Source organism: Lactuca sativa, chromosome 8 (genome assembly GCF_002870075.4).
Source record: "Lactuca sativa cultivar Salinas chromosome 8, Lsat_Salinas_v11, whole genome shotgun sequence".
In the NCBI taxonomy this organism is placed as follows: Eukaryota; Viridiplantae; Streptophyta; class Magnoliopsida; order Asterales; family Asteraceae; genus Lactuca; species Lactuca sativa.
The window spans coordinates 73509171-73525377 of record NC_056630.2 but is presented as its reverse complement, the minus strand read 5'-3'; positions in this window follow the sequence as shown (position 1 = coordinate 73525377).

The following is a 16207-nucleotide window of genomic DNA, read 5'->3' as shown; positions in this document are numbered from 1 at the left end:
TAGTTATTAGACTTATCCAAGTGGGAGACTGTTGGATTAGTGTCTAAGTCCATAACTATTTTGGTATGTACTTGACCCGATGGTGCATGGTCCTTTTGGGTTGCCTTCACTAAAGCAACTTGATAGGATGAATTATGGAGAGAGAGGATTAATTATGATTTATTAATATATTATAAGAATAATATATTAAAGGAGAAATCATATTGTTTAATTAATATTAGTCAAGAATTAATAAGAATTAAGTTTGTGGCTAAAAGACATTAATTAAACTTAAGGGACTAGAACTATCAATTGTGTGATAGTTGAATATTGGGCTAATGGACTCCATATTAGAGGGGTGGACGAATTGTATGGGGAAACCCATTAGAAATCGTCCTAGGCCTCTAAGGATGGAGTCCATGGGTTGCTTAGGGCCTAAGCATCCAAATTAGGGTTTCCTTGTTAGATAACCCTAATAGCCTCACTATTTAAAGGACCCTTGAGACTCAAAAACGTGGTGAACTTGTTCCTTACGGTTTCCACACGTTTTGGGCAACCTCCTCTCTCCTTATTCTTCATCCTCTTGCTCTTGGTGTTTGTGAACCATTAGAGGAGTGACATTTGTGACTCTAAGCTTTCTAAAGTCATAACAAGGAGGATTTGAGATTGTTATTGCTACATAACAATCAAGGTAAGATGTAAAACCCATTCATAAGTTAATGATTAATTGTATGCTAGATCTAGGGTTTAAAGTCTTGGATGAATTGCATGTACAATAGAGAAACCTAGATCCAAGCATTAGGGTTTGCATGAGCACATAGGATGTTCTTATGAGTAAAACCCATCACTACTAACCATACGAAAATAGGTATAGATTTATAACTTAAACAACAGCTTTGAATGGAATAACAGCAGATCTGAGCCCCTCCAGCCGATCTTGTTTGAACAACCTCCTTCTTCCTTGCAAGAAGGCACCAAGATGATGAAATTAGCCCGCTCCTCCTCTCTATGCTCCCTGGATCAAATAGGGTCTCTCCAGGGAAAGTGTGGTCGCAAATTAAGGTCATAAGAGCCTTTAAATAGGTCACAAACCCGAACAATTAGGGTTTTCCTCCGCAGCGCTGACTCGGCGAGTCAGATACCTGAATCATCGAGTCCATCCATTTAACATGTCACCAACTCGCGACCCTACTCGACGAGTTGTGGCACCAGCTCGTCGAGTCCCCCAAGCAAACTCATACTTGCATATAGAAATGTTATACCTCGGAAATCAGGATGTTACAATGCTTTATGGATTTCTTCTTCATATTTAACCCACATGAGTGAAGGTTTTGTCTTATCTTTAAAATTGAACCAAATGGTTGAATTTTTTTTGCTATAATATCCTTATTTGTCACACCCCCGAACCAGACGGCGGAAACGTCCGGGGGCTGTCGTGACTCAATTGAATACCATAACATTGAATATATATGAAACATAACAACATTCGTCACCGTGCATTAATATATTACAACCAGTAGTGTTTACATGTCATACATTGTTTAAACATTACATTCCCAAAAATTAAATTGTTTGATTCATACATAAATAAACTGCAACCGTCACCGAATATGATTTCCTTTGATTCACTGGTTCCCTGAGAATACAAGTATTTTGAAAAACATCAACATATGAAATGTTGGTGAGTTCATAAGTAGTGTTTGAAATCCAATGTTTGTATTGTTTGAAAACCACCAGAAAATCCGATATTTTCTGAAATGAAAAACTTTCAAAAATGTTTGTGAAGATCCATAGGTATGCCTGTTTGTTTCTATACTTGCGAAAATTGTTTATCAAAATTTATATGTGTTTCGAATCCGATATGTTTTGAAAAAAAAACTTAGGAAAACCCGATGTTTTCCTAATCCTTTGAAATTCATTATGTTGCGTTGAAACCATTACAAAAATAGAAGTGTCATTCCCAGGCGACGTTGGATTATTTTTGAGCATGATTATTTACTACAAACCCGCATTACACAAACGCCCAGTTTATAGCAATACTAACGATCCCGAAGGCGTCGTTCGTACAAATCACGTTATCCAGCCGCCCTGACTATGTGTCATCCCACATCCGAAGAGTAAGAGGACACGAAGGCCTCGATGACTCTATTAATCGGTTGGGGATAATATGCGTACGAGGGGTCCCCGACCCGCCTCGCAAAAATATGCAGACTTTTCTAGCAATACCAAAGGACCCTTGGGGACCAGTGGTATACAAGCCATTGAAAGTCCCTCTACGTTGTGCCAAGTCGTGAAACTCGACACTTCGTAGAAAAATAAGCGTCTTCGGGCCTTAAGATCAGGTCATTGGGCTAGCTAGGCCCAACAAGCAAGATTTTACACTTTTGGGGCCCGAAGATGGTGCGTAGACGTCTGTGCACACTCGTATGTAAGCTAAGTTCCCAAACGTCATTTGTATGAGCCGTAGTGTAGTAGTGTCGTAGTGTTAGTAGTTGTAGATTTCTATTGGTTCGAGACCGAGCCAATTCGTTTAACAACGACTTTTGGTATTATAATGTATTGTACTTCGTCGAAAGCCGCGATGCCATTATTTGATCAAATTGTGTATATTGAATTAGCCTTGAGAATTTTCTGTTTTCAGCCCCTCATTGTTTGTAAAATTTACATTTCCAACCCTTTTTATTAAATACTTCCCGGTTTGGTCCTTAAACCATTCTTCTTGACATTTTAACACTAAAAATTATTGAAATTAATATTTTTCAGCATATTTTTCATAGAAAACAGTTTAAGTCCCTGAAAATGCAGTTTTCTCGGTTTTAACCCTTCTTTTCGCAATTTTGACAATTTTGGCCCAAATTGTGAAACTTTTGCAACTTTGGTCCTTTTTAAATTTGGAAAGCATTTTAAACCTTTGAAAAGGACTTGGATCACTTATGGTCCACTGTTTTACAGAAAATCACAGTTTTGGCCCTCCAAAACAGAAAAATTCGCATAATGGGCCTCATTGGGCCAAAAATGTCATTTTTAGCCCATTAAGCTTGAAATTTATGTTTTTAATCCTCTAATTGAGCATAATTCCAGAAATTGTTTTATGGAAACTGTTTTGACACACTTCATCCATCAGAATTCGTGGAATGTCAATTTGGACCCTTAGTTTTGTATTTTTCACATTTTTGGCCCAAAATTTGTGTTTTTAGCTTAAAGAAAATTGTTGCTAAACCACTTAGCTATTTTTCTTGTAACACTTTATATGTAGAAATACATTTCATGCTAAAATCATAAAACATAAGTTATATCTCGGTTTTGAGGGGTTTTATGGCTAGATCCAACATTAAAACACATAAAAGCATACATATAAGCATGGAAATCATACAAGGCATACAAAACACATATAGATCTACACTTTCACTTGTATTCCCCCCCCCCACAAAACTCATAAAAACAGAAAATAGGGGGTATGAAGCTCACCTTGGGTGTGGTTTCGGTTTTTGGAAGAAAAGATGAAAGAAAACTTGATGATTTTTGGCCTTAGCACCTTTCCTTGGTAGATCTCGAGTTTGAGATGGTTCTAAGATGCAAGATCACAATTTTTGCTTAGATTAGGAAAGGATTTTGATAACAAAAAGAATCTAAATCATAGATCCAAGCATAATCTTACCTTAGATGAAGGATTTTGTGGAGATTTCCTCTTGATTGCTTCCTAGAACTCGAGATTTTTGAAGAGGGAAGAAGGGAGTGTTCTTGAGTGAATCTAGAGAGAGTTGAGATATTTTTGGGGTGTGTATGTGTGTATGGCCGAGAGTGAGAGAGAGGAGATAAGAGAAGTGATATTTGAGGTGATGTGCATGGAGGAATGGGAAATATTGCATGGATATCCTTTGGATAATAATGAGGTGGCATGCATTAAGTCAACTCTTCCATTTCCTCTTGGGCTTGGGTATTGGGCCGAAAACATGGAGGAAAAAAAAGAAATTTGGGCCTTTTGCTCCTAAGCCCAATATTTGAGTTAGCCTTGGGTATGTTTTTAGTCTAAAAGAATGTAGTAGGATTTTTATGTTTTTATTGGACTAGTTTAGGTTATTCATGTATCAAGGCTCTTAATCCATTTCATTCTAGGCCCAACATGACCTAAAATGTTGAAATAAATAAATATGGGTCCACTTAGAGCCCAATTAGGGTTCTAAGCCCATGATAGTCTAATTGGAAGCTTATTGGTCCATTTGGATCCAATAGGGGAGTCCTAATCCAAAATGGACTTAACAAGGACTTTTAGGGTCTCCAATTGTTTGAGGACTATTTGTAGTACTAGCATGTTGTGTTTGATTGAAGTTTTTGATTCACATTAACTTGAATGTATAGATTACATGGCTCAAAATTTACAGTTGTGACATTATTTGTGGCTTTGAGGGTTTAATCTTCAACTTCAGGATTTTGCATTGTAGGTTTGGTCTTCATCTCCACGAAAGTTTTTTTGTTCCAAAAAGGAAAATGGGTTGTGAAATCAGAGATGAATGTTGGTTATTCTTGTAATCGGAGATGAACATTGGTACAAATGATTAACAAAAAGGACCTTAGCTTCAATTTTTCTCACAAAGGTTTAAGGACAATTTTTTTTGTTTGGTTTTTGATTTATCTGGTTTTCAATTTGCTTTCATATCTTCATGGGTTACCAGTCAAATTTGTTCGCATGTTGAATGTTAAAAATGAGATTGTGAGTTGGGTTCTTGGCTACCAATTTTTATTCGTGCAATGTCTCTCCTTTTTTGAAAAAGAAAATGAAAACATAATGTCTTTGGTACATAATATAGATGCAAATGGAAGTACAATGCTGAAATTGGTTGGTCACTATTGTTTTGGATGAAGATTTTAGTTGCAAATTATTTGTGAAATGCAAATAGTAAAGTACAATGATGAAATGGTACATAACAAACATATGGTACATAGTATATATGAAATTGGCTAAATGGTAAAGTACAATGTTGAAATTGGCTAAATGTAGTTACAAATGGTACATAATATAGATACAAATGGTATGGATAAAAAAACAAAATATAAACATAACAAAAATACAAACATATTGCCATAACAAACATATTATAACCATAATAGGGGGATTCATTACACCATATTTATGTACCATTACAAAAGATTACAAAATATCAACTAACATGTACCATCCATCTATTTGTAGCAAATTGCTTAAAATATATCCCAAAAAGGCAACCCAAAAGGTACATGAGAACAACTAGATGAAAAGTGCACTTAGTGGGTGTATAAACTAAGATGTACTAAATGTACCAAAAAGGGATTCCTATGCAAATGCACAAGTATACCATCCCCACCTAAATCCACCATATACATACCTTACTACTCCAAATACACTAGATTTGAACATGTGGAACCACCCCCATCTTTATCAAAAACTGCCTTTTTAAGCTTTAGTTTAGTGATCGTCTCTGATGGCTTTCTTTTCCTTGTCTTAGGCACTATCAAATGTCCTTCATCATCAGCCTCATTCCCATAATCAGCAACCTTATTCCCATCATCAGCAACCTTATTATTTAAAACATCATCGACGGCCTCATTCCCATCATTAACACCTTCACCTTCACCTTCAATCACATCACCATCATCTTGATTTTCAACACCTTCACCTTCATCATTTAGAACATCATTTACAAAGTCAACTTCACCTTCATCAACATCAGGCTCATCCTCATTTAAGTCCTAATGCAAGAAATAACAAACCTATATAAAAGGAAAAAACATATATTTAAAATTACAAGGTTTATAAATTACCATCTCAAATGGTGAAATGCCATCAAGTTCAATTTTCAACATCCCCATGCTTTCAATTTTAGCCATGGAATATCCTGCTTCAAGTAAATTTGCTATTCCTTCTACACTTATATTGATTTTGTTTGGGAGAACATCTGACGCATGTCCTTCAGTGAATTTAGGTTCTATACCACCTTCATTCACCAATGGAACATTAGATGCATCTGATGGATTTCCAGAACCAAGAATTTGATCAATTGCATCTCCAAATTCATCAAGACTCTCTTTTAGATCTAGGGAAACTTTTATTGGAACATCAGTTACTTCTTCTTTTAGCACCATAATGTCATATTCCTCTTTTATCACCTCATTCACCAAAGGAACATCATTAACAACAGGAGCTTGAGCAACATCATTTGGAATATCATTAACAACTGGAACTTGGTTATTGACCAAATGAACTTCATTAAGAACGGACTCTGGCACCTTCACTGACACCTCAATTTCTTCCTATTCTATCACCTCATTCACCAAAGGAACATCATTAAAAATAGGAGCTTGAGCAACATCATTTGGAATATCATTAACAACTGGAACTTGGCTGTTGAAATCATCCTGAAATTTGGCTGTTGACTTCCTAAGATTTGGCCTTCTTACATGCAATTTCTTCCTTCTAACACCTGGAATAGTTACTTCACTTGGCCGACTACCCACATATACAATGCCACCAACTCTAAAACTTAGGCTTTTTAAACCTAATTTCCTCATTTTTTTTACCGATGTTAGAACTTGAAGCATGTAGACAATCTTGTTGCCTTGCTTGTTGACTATGTTTAGTGGGTACAGTTGATGATATAGGTGGTTGAATGGCATGTTGGTTAGATCCAGCTACATCACCTTTCCTAGGCCTCCCATTCTTCTTTGGTGGCATAGGAATTGGTATCCTTTTTTCATTCTTGCAGCCTTTTTTATTATGCACATACTCAAGACAATTAGCACATCTTACTGTCCTTGGGGGTTTTACCCTTGAAGTGGAACTAAACTTACTCTTTTTCTCACTTGCGTGCTTCCTTCTCTTGGTTCTGCTCCTACCAAGCATTTACCTACCAACAGGTGGCAAAGGCTTGTTGTATCCAGTTGCAGGCCACATATTACTCCTATTCACATGACTGATGTTTTTAGAGTAGCATTTCGTGAACTTATTCATTGAAAAGTAGTCATTAATATATCCCTTTGGAGTTTGATGGATATAATTAATGGCTATTATGGCATGGACACAAGGGATTCCAGACAAATCCCATAATCTGCAAGAACAAATCCTACCATCCAAATCTAACTTGTAACTAGCACATGCTTTTCACACTTCAAATACATTTCCTAGGCTATTAACTACTAACCAAAACCTGCATGAAGACAAAAGAGTATGTATTAGTCATTATATATCAATTATAATGATAGTTAGAAAAAAAAACAATTATTTTGTGTCTTACCTAAAGTTCTTTCCAAAAAGATTCATCTTCTTAATCACTTCTAGACATATATTACCTTTCCATTTACTGCATTTATCATTCATAAAGGAAAACATATCCATGATGTATATCCTTATCTCCTCAAGCATTGTGATCAAAGGTTTTTTCCTAGCTTCTACAACAGTAGAGTTGAAACACTCTGAAATACCATTCTCCACTGCCTCACAAGCAAACCCTACACTCATGTAAGCTCTACACCATGTTTTGGGTTCTTTTGACATTAGATACTCATATGCATTAGGGCTTATAGTCTTTATTTTTTCCATGTTTCTCAAGAAGTTACCTTCAACACATATCATTGCACAAGCCCAGAACAGCTTCTTCAACTCCAATCCAGAGAAAGCTTTATTAAAATTTGCATAAATGTGTCTAGCACATTTTTTGTGCTCCACATGTGTCAAAATAACGTTAACATATTCAAGCAAACCCTGTGAAAAAACATATTATATCAACATTTATAACCATATAGAAATACACTATGATTATAAGGGAACTTACTTTATGTTGATCGGAAATAACAACCAAATCTACACCAGTACCAAGGTCAAGATCATCCTTCAGAAGCTCCAGAAACCAAGTCCAATTATCTTTGTTTTCCACATCAACAACAACCCAAGCTACTAGGAACACTTGGTTATTAGCATCTTTACCTATGATTGTGAGTAATTCACCATTTACCTGACCCTTTAGGAGTTTTAAAATAATTCTTCTCATCTGGATTGTTAGTAACACCAACTTTGCATGTAGACCCAGGGCTTGATCTCAACATCTCTTGGGCATAATCCCAAATTTTGCATAGTGTTCATTTAATTTACCCTCAATCAGTTCTTTTGCCCATTGTTATGCCCTTCTAACTTGTCCTCTAGATACCACACATCTATACCTTTGTTTGATGTCACTGATCATCTCCATAAGTTTAACTTTGGGCTTATTTGCTATCATAGTAACATAATGTCTTCCAATCCATTATGGGGTAACAATAGACCCAAATTTAAACACTCTAGAACAAATATGCTCATAATTCATTGTCTTAACCTAGAAGGTTATATTATTGTACATCCAAGTTGCATAAAGTCTAAAAGGGAATTTATTATCTTCATGTCTCTTACCACATCTTGCAACAATTCTTCTATTGTCACTCTTTTGAAAGTATATTTTGTAACAGCCCGGAATTTCAAGTATTGATATAATTATGATTTTGGGGGTGTTTTAAGAGGGGACTCGGCGAGTTGGAGCCTAGACTCGCCGAGTAGGATCGCAGACCTGGTCGCGGGTTCGCGACTGGACTCGACGAGTCCGATATGGACTCGGCGAGTCTACGCTGTTTAGCGAAAACCCTAACCGTTCAGGTTTGGGTCGTATACAACGCATTATATGCCGTCATTGTTCGTCTTTTAGTCGATTGGGAAGAACCCTAAGCGGCTGTGGACATCTAGAGCAAGATTGAAGGCCATTGGTGACTTGAAGAAATTGTTGTGCAAGGAGGAGAAGAGTCTTGGCTAAAGGAACTGCAATGGATTCGAGTTCTGAGGTTTGGGGACACAGAGAGTGTGTTATTCAGGTAATAATTCGGATCATTTCTGTTATATTGATGTGTGCATGGATCTAGGGTTTATGGAACCCATTTGGTGATTAGATGGATTATTACTTTGTTAATCAAACGGATATAACCCTGTATTGGGACCTTTAGAGGTCCAGAAGGTTCCATGCTTGTATATTTCGGAACCATAATTGTCCCAGGATGCAGTTTGAGCGGTTGCATGGCATGGACTCGCCGAGTCAATGAACAGACTCGGCGAGTAGCTTGAAGATTAACTGGGACTCGTCGAGTTGTTCTTCAGACTCGGCGAGTTGAGTCGGGGTGGCCCTGCGATTCTTCCAGGAGGAACTCGTCGAGTAAAAAGGGGATACTCGACGTGTAGAAAGGGTGTCTTAAGGAATCGGTGAGTTAAGGGCGAGTGGACTCAGAGTCGTTGAACTCGGCGAGTCTTGGGGTGACTCGGCGAGTTAGGTCGCGGGTTGAGTGAAGTTCTGAGTATGGGGACTCGGTGAGTCATAGGGTTGACTCGGCGAGTAGGGTCAGTCAGGGGTTGACTTTGACCTTGTCTTTGACCAAGGATTTACCAGTGGTTCCAGGGGTATTTTGGTAATTGTTGTTATTGTTTGAGTTCAGTGCATTGGTGACTGTCCAGAGGTGGAGATCGTATCAGTGATCGGAGCAGCTTGAGCTATCTGTTCAGTCGGCAGTTTCGAGGTGAGTTATCCTCACTATATCGCTAGGGTTTATGGCACCAAGGCCGACCCTATTTATCGGATGGAAATCCGGGTAGTTGTCATTGTTATGATATAGGCCGGAAGGCATTACATGTTATGGGCCGGAAGGCATTGCTATGTGGACCGGAAGGTCATGGCCTGGAAAGGCGTATGTATGCATTTAGTATGTTGACTGATTCATAGGGTAATGTTATGCTAGTGACCGGCTAGACCGGTATCTTGTTTAGAGTAATGCTATGATATGTGATCTGTTGATCGATTGTTGTCTATGAACTGCTATATGATTATTTGTTATGTTATATATGCATTTTATGCTTATGGGCCGGAAGGCAATATGTTATGGGCCGGAAGGCGATATGTTATGGGCCGGAAGGCAATATGTTGTGTGATGGACCGGAAGGTCGGCGTGGGTAGGACCGGAAGGTTTACCCAGCAGGGACGGAAGTCCCCTGAGACACATGGACCGGAAGGTCAGGGCCTGGAAAGGCATATATGTGGTTGGTATTCTGGGGGTATCTCACTAAGCTTTCGGGCTTACAATTGTGGTTTTATGTTTCAGGTTCTCAAGAGTCTGTGGCAAGGCAAAGGCGTGATCGTACCGTTCCTCGCGTTGGTGTTTTATGATATGAACCTGGGAAATTACTCTGTTAAATAATGTATTGAAAACCTTTTTGTAACAATGTTAATAAAATGGGTGATTTTGAAAAGTTTTAATTGTTTTGAAATTTTGGATGTTACAAGTTGGTATCAGAGCCTTGGTTTGAGTGAATTGGGGAAACATTCGTGTGACTCCAGTCTCAAATCGAGGAGGATTTAAAAAAAAAAAGAGAAATTGAAATGGTTTTCAAATTTAGTAAAAGGAGGACGTGGAGGTACGATCAGCCGGAGCCAGTAAGTAACCCCAAGATACCATACGTGATATTTGTTTTATTGAGCTTGATAGAACAGCATGCTAGAGTTAGGCTAGGGATCTTCAGGAATTCATGATAATGTTGCCTGATTTGTGATGCCTGTAGCCTAGGGTCCCTTATGGGATATTCTCAATGTTCCTCTAGTGGTGATGGTTGATAGTTGTTATGCATGTTCCCTAGGGTATTGTGGTAGTACTTCATACAAATATGGGTAGGTGTGGAAGGTAGTATGGGCCCGTACTACTGAAAGCACAGGACCCATACGCGTATCAGGGAAACCATGGTCTCTAGGGTAAGGTTGCGAGAGTTGGATCCCAGGACTTTGGGAAGTGTCTGAGATTGGTAGGGTGTCTTCATTATGGAGATCTCGAGGCATGATGATAGTGGATCCGGAACGGGATCGGGAGCTGGAGAGTGAGTTCCGGGTGGATCGGTGCCGTCGAAGGTTATCGATCGGACGAGCACGAGCGAGCGGGATGCGAGGATTCGTGAGATCCTGCGTGATGGGGTTGCTGCATTGTTCCGGGCTGAGTTGCCGGAGTTGTTTGGGTCGGTCAAGACCGCCATGATTGAGTATTTCGATGAGCGATATGCGGCTCTCGCAGAGACGGTTGCCGCGGCAGTTACAGCGGCTGTAGCAACGGCAAAGAGAGGAGCTAGTCGGGGTTTTCAGTATCGAGACTGCTATTATACGAAGCCTCCCACATTCGATAGGGTTCCGGACCCGATTGTTGCTATGAGATGGTTATCAGACGTGGAGGGGTATTTCTCCACGAGTTTATGCCCTGCCGATCAGAGGGTGAGGTGTGCTCTGAACCTATTGAGGCTCGGGGCGAAGGATTGGTGGAGATTGACCACGGGGTCATATTTCGACGCACTGAGGGCTGCGGTTTCAGAGGATCAGTTCAGAGAGATGTTCAGTACTCGCTATGTTCCGCGAGATGAAAAGGAGAGATTGGCTCGGGAGTTCCTTGAGCTGCAGCAGGATTTGGAGTCGGTGACTGAGATCATCAGGATGTTTATTGGGAGGGCGATGTTTTGCCCTGAGTTCGCTTCGGAGCAGGCTCAGATGCCCCGATATCTGAGTATGCTCAAGGGGGTATCAGACAGTCCGTGTCTGCGCAGAGGTGTGAGACCTTGTTGGTGTTGCAGGAGGCCGCCATGCGGCGTGAGTTAGAGGTTGAGTTGCAGTTGCGTGAGCTGAGGCAGGCTCCGATGCAGTCGCAGCCAGCGCCGAAACGGTCCAGTACCGTTGATGTTAGAGTGGGGGATCGGAGCGGCCACACTTGTGGGAAGTGTAGGAGGGGTTACACCGGAGCTTGCTGGTCCGGTGGTGCATGCCGCAAGTGCGGAAAGGAGGGGAACTGTGCACAGGATTGTCGGTAGTTAGTGCCAATTCGGGATTTGAGGATTTGTTATCAGTGTCGGCAGGTTGGACATTTGAGGGCCAACCGTCCACAGCTTTCTGCAGGACCGGTGCAGACTCTAGCACCGGTCACCTTGAGGAGTTTAGGAGGAGGATAGGATGGAGCAGAGCTCCAAGGGCTCAGGGTCGTGCTTATCGGCTCGCGGCAGAGGGAGACGGAGCAGTGCCGGAGGCAGCTGCGGGTATGATGCTTTCATGATGTCTTGGTTGTATTGCATTGATTTAGCGTATTGTTTGTGCTGGTATCTTGTATGGATTTCGATGCGGTATTCGTTATTTCACGGGTTTGGCATGGTTATGGATTGGTGCTTCAGGTTTCGCTTTGGCATTCGTTGTTCCCTGATGGTTTGGTATGGTTATAGTTTGGTGTTTTAGTGCCGGTAGCCTTGTGCGGTTTTCGATGTGGTGTTCATCCTTTGGCAGATTGTGGGTTTGGTTACGGGTTATTGTTGAGAATTCCGTTGGTTATCGTTCGTGGGGGTTGTTAGTGGAGATGCGGCACTGGGTTGCGTGTCGGGTAGCATCTGCAGTCGTGGAGTGGATAATTGAAAGACCGGATTCTTTTGAGCGGATTGATCAGGGAGGAGATGTGTTTGCTGAAGGTTGCTTATGCTTGTGGCAAGCAGTCAATAGGTAAATGTTCTCTTTGTGCAGGATTGTTCTGAAAGGTCGTTAATGACGATCGGTGGCAGTTGGTCAGTGCTTTAGTGGGGGAGAATTGAAGAATTCTCCGGGAGATCGATGAGTATGTGAGGGTGCTTAGCTGTTGGGATTCAACAGTGTTTGTCAGCTCAGAGTATAGGCCGGCGAGAGCGAGTATCGGGTATGCGGGGCGGGATACAGACCTAGGGCATTTGATTGTGGAGGCTTGGGAGCAGGCCGGGATCAAGTTTGAGTAAGTAACCGGGGTTATGCGATCAGAGTATTTGTATGTTCGAGGTACGTGATGGGTTGTACTGCATTAATCCCACGGGATTATGTTGTGCATGTTTCTAGAGCTGGAACCGGAAGGTTCCCAGAGTTAGAACCTGAGGGTTCGCAGAGTTTGGGTGTACGGACCCACAGAGATATAGCCTCGAGTGGCTAGTATGTGTTATGAGAGTCGGTCCAGTCATGCTGGAGACTCTGTTGGTATTGCTGAATCAGTTTGAGATTGCGGATCGTGTATGTTGCAGTATGATTGCATTGGAAGGTCTGGCCCCGGGTTAGTGATGTTGTTAGCTGAGGCAGTGATTTTGACGAGTGGAGAGAGTGCATGGGATTGAGAGCCCCTGCAATGAGAACCAGAGTATGTGAATAGCGGTTACGCAAAAGGGGTGGTGTCGCTTAGGGCAAGCACCGTAGCACCGGTTGGAGTGGCATTATGGCCAAGAGGGTTCCTTGGAAAAGGAAAAGAGGAAGGTGTGTAACTCCGAAGGGGGTGCAAGTTCACGAAAGTGAAAGCTGCAGAGCAGAGTTATGGTTAGAGTATTTCGAGTATGGTTTTGAGCATCATATTCGCGGCAGCGAAGTAGGAACCCATCCGGTTTGGGATGTCTGTTGAGGTTCAGAAGGGATGCAGGGAGAGAGAGAATCTTAAATTCTCAGTGTGATTCTGATCAGAGTGTAGGGTGGATGTAGTGGTTCAGCGTGGGAGATGTTCGAGGATATCATCAGTGTATCGGGTCTTTCAACCTGCGGGTGTTGTGACTAGTTCAGTATGTGTATGTGATGGCAAGAGGAGAACTTGTGAGAGTTGCTCTGAGAGTGAGAGTGGATCTCTCAGTCGGTCCGGAATGGACAAAGTGGGATTTGGATCGGGGATCCGGTGGTTCATGGTTTCCTAACCCTTATGGGTCGAGTGATCGTTGAGATTTAGAGCAGAGTTGCATCTTGGGTAATTTTCGGTTACAGAGAGTGATGTGCAGTACAGAGATTGTGCTTCAGTCGACAGAGCAGCTTCGACAGAGCAGATTCGACAGAGCCGACAGGGAAAGTTATGCAGACAGACGCCGGTCCGAGCTTGAGTTTCAGGTCGGCAACCTCGTACTCCTGAAGGCCTCTCCTTGGAAATGAGTGATTCGCTTCAGGAAGAGAGGCAAGTTGGGGCCCCGGTACATTGGGCCATTTCGGGTGATTGTAAGGATAGGCCGGGTAGCCTATCGATTAGAGTTGCCAGCGGAGTTGGGACAGATCCACGACACCTTTCATGTGTCGCAATTGAGGAAGTGCTTAGCCGATGAGTCGGCAGTGGTTCCATTAGAGGATATTCAGGTGGATGCGAGCCTGAATTATGCTGAGAGACCAGTGGCCATCAGGGATCGGAAGATCAAGGTTCTGAGGAACAAGGAGGTACCTCCGGTATTGGTTCAGTGGCAACATCGGAGGGGATCGGAAATGACTTGGGAGCCGGGATGTGAGATGCGGGAGCAGCATCCGGAACTATTTTCAGAGTGAGACTTCGAGGGCGAAGTCTAATCCTAGTGGGGGAGAATTGTAACAGCCCGGAATTTCAAGTATTGATATAATTATGATTTTGGGGGTGTTTTAAGAGGGGACTCGGCGAGTTGGAGCCTAGACTCGCCGAGTAGGATCGCAGACCTGGTCGCGGGTTCGCGACTGGACTCGACGAGTCCGATATGGACTCGGCGAGTCTACGCTGTTTAGCGAAAACCCTAACCGTTCAGGTTTGGGTCGTATACAACGCATTATATGCCGTCATTGTTCGTCTTTTAGTCGATTGGGAAGAACCCTAAGCGGCTGTGGACATCTAGAGCAAGATTGAAGGCCATTGGTGACTTGAAGAAATTGTTGTGCAAGGAGGAGAAGAGTCTTGGCTAAAGGAACTGCAAGGGATTCGAGTTCTGAGGTTTGGGGACACAGAGAGTGTGTTATTCAGGTAATAATTCGGATCATTTCTGTTATATTGATGTGTGCATGGATCTAGGGTTTATGGAACCCATTTGGTGATTAGATGGATTATTACTTTGTTAATCAAACGGATATAACCCTGTATTGGGACCTTTAGAGGTCCAGAAGGTTCCATGCTTGTATATTTCGGAACCATAATTGTCCCAGGATGCAGTTTGAGCGGTTGCATGGCATGGACTCGCCGAGTCAATGAACAGACTCGGCGAGTAGCTTGAAGATTAACTGGGACTCGTCGAGTTGTTCTTCAGACTCGGCGAGTTGAGTCGGGGTGGCCCCGCGATTCTTCCAGGAGGAACTCGTCGAGTAAAAAGGGGATACTCGACGTGTAGAAAGGGTGTCTTAAGGAATCGGTGAGTTAAGGGCGAGTGGACTCAGAGTCGTTGAACTCGGCGAGTCTTGGGGTGACTCGGCGAGTTAGGTCGCGGGTTGAGTGAAGTTCTGAGTATGGGGACTCGGCGAGTCATAGGGTTGACTCGGCGAGTAGGGTCAGTCAGGGGTTGACTTTGACCTTGTCTTTGACCAAGGATTTACCAGTGGTTCCAGGGGTATTTTGGTAATTGTTTTTATTGTTTGAGTTCAGTGCATTGGTGACTGTCCAGAGGTGGAGATCGTATCAGTGATCGGAGCAGCTTGAGCTATCTGTTCAGTCGGCAGTTTCGAGGTGAGTTATCCTCACTATATCGCTAGGGTTTATGGCACCAAGGCCGACCCTATTTATCGGATGGAAATCCGGGTAGTTGTCATTGTTATGATATAGGCCGGAAGGCATTACATGTTATGGGCCGGAAGGCATTGCTATGTGGACCGGAAGGTCATGGCCTGGAAAGGCGTATGTATGCATTTAGTATGTTGACTGATTCATAGGGTAATGTTATGCTAGTGACCGGCTAGACCGGTATCTTGTTTAGAGTAATGCTATGATATGTGATCTGTTGATCGATTGTTGTCTATGAACTGCTATATGATTATTTGTTATGTTATATATGCATTTTATGCTTATGGGCCGGAAGGCAATATGTTATGGGCCGGAAGGCGATATGTTATGGGCCGGAAGGCAATATGTTGTGTGATGGACCGGAAGGTCGGCGTGGGTAGGACCGGAAGGTTTACCTAGCAGGGACGGAAGTCCCCTGAGACACATGGACCGGAAGGTCAGGGCCTGGAAAGGCGTATATGTGGTTGGTATTCTGGGGGTATCTCACTAAGCTTTCGGGCTTACAGTTGTGGTTTTATGTTTCAGGTTCTCAAGAGTCTGTGGCAAGGCAAAGGCGTGATCGTACCGTTCCTCGCGTTGGTTTTTTATGATATGAACCTGGGAAATTACTCTGTTAAATAATGTATTGAAAACCTTTTTGTAACAATGTTAATAAAATGGGTGATTTTGAAAAGTTTTAATTGTT